Source organism: Cyprinodon tularosa, unplaced genomic scaffold, assembly GCF_016077235.1.
Source record: "Cyprinodon tularosa strain WSP-4 unplaced genomic scaffold, ASM1607723v1 ctg569, whole genome shotgun sequence".
In the NCBI taxonomy this organism is placed as follows: domain Eukaryota; kingdom Metazoa; phylum Chordata; class Actinopteri; order Cyprinodontiformes; family Cyprinodontidae; genus Cyprinodon; species Cyprinodon tularosa.
In genome coordinates, this window is record NW_024039306.1 from 108,293 (window position 1) to 109,931 (window position 1,639).

The following is a 1,639-nucleotide window of genomic DNA, read 5'->3' on the forward strand; positions in this document are numbered from 1 at the left end:
GGAATGCCAGTGTTCCTGTGCCTCCAACCCATATTTTAATGGGCCTTCATGGGTATAATGAAGTAATTCATATAATGAAACATCAAGTGGACCTTACATTTTTGTGATTTCTTTTCTTATTATTGCACAAGTTGTTGAATGTATTCAAAGTTAGAGGATTTTTTAAAAATGTTTAGGTAACAGTAGTTTAAGAGTGGCTGAAAAGTGTAAAGTTATATGATGTTTAGCCTTATAAACAGTATATGTGTTTGAGCTTTGAATCTATTCATAGTTATACTTGTAATAATATATGTGTGTTTATATAACAGTATAGTGTTGGATAGTAAATGATTTGATAGTCTTTATATACTCTTACACTAAAATACGCTGTGATGAATCAAACGGTAACAATCCATGTTCTTACATGTTTGTGTCTTTTGCTGCTTTTATGGTATTTTTGACAAGGAACCAACTGTGACTAATAGAGAAAGCTTTGCAAGTGATTTTTATGAGTTTGACTTTTACCAATAGCTTTTTTATTTTATTTTGGGATTGCAATTATGAAAGTGCCATGGGTGAATCACAGCAAGTAGATTTTGATGTCTTTTGTTTGCTTAGCTTGTAATTTAAGGCATCTGAGTAATGAAATCTCTTCTTCTTGCTCAATGTTGGAGTTTTACATGAAGGATAATGGAGGTTTGTGTATTTCTAACCCGGTCAACAATGTGAATGGTGAATTTCAACCCAAAGGGAGTTTCTTGTAAATAGTATTTTTTTTCTGAAGTTCCTTTGCTATGATAAACCAAATAGCAACAAATCTTTAAAAAGTGAGAGAACAATCGAATATCCATATTCTAACACTCCCTGTATTATGCTGTTACTTTACTTACTATAAATAAGCTCCATAATTTGTGTTTACATTTGTACTGCTAATGTATGCTTGTGTTTCTCTTCTTGTTTACATTCCTCTTTGTTTATTAGCAAGATTTTTTTTTTGCTAGACAAAATAACACCTGTAATATGAAATAAAACTTTTTGTGATACAAATTTCCCAGTCCTCTTGTCTTAAAAACGCTCCAACCTCTCCTCCACCCAACAGAAAACAATACATTCACTCCATTTGGTGATAATTACGCCTGTAAAGCTGCATAATCAGCCTTCAGCCATGATATGAATGAGCGTTGTCATGGTGAAACACTGAGTGTGGGGTCTGTGGAGACAAAAGAGGGGATTTGTTGTCTCCAACAGGTGTTCACGGTGGGGGAAGTGGCGGGATCTGCACCTTCACGACCCCTTAAGCCACACACATTCACCTCCATAGAACATGCAGAGATACACATTTTATCTGACATGTTTTATTTACATTTTTTTTGTCTGATTAATAACTAAAGGTTTTTGGATTTTTGATTTCTTTATTAGATCTTCACCATTTGTGCGCCTCCAATGCGTGGCCACCATCAGTGTGTGAAAACCAATGCGTTTTCTGCCCTCGCTGTGGCAGCCTACAAAGGGTAAAGAGCAGGTGACAAATGTGACCTGCAGCACTGTTGTGCTTTGACCTCTCAACAAAGGGTTTCGGTTGTTGTAAAACAACTATAGAATCAACAGACCACCAGTGTGCTTCAAATGAGTTTGAACATTTTAGGATTTTGTCAACTGA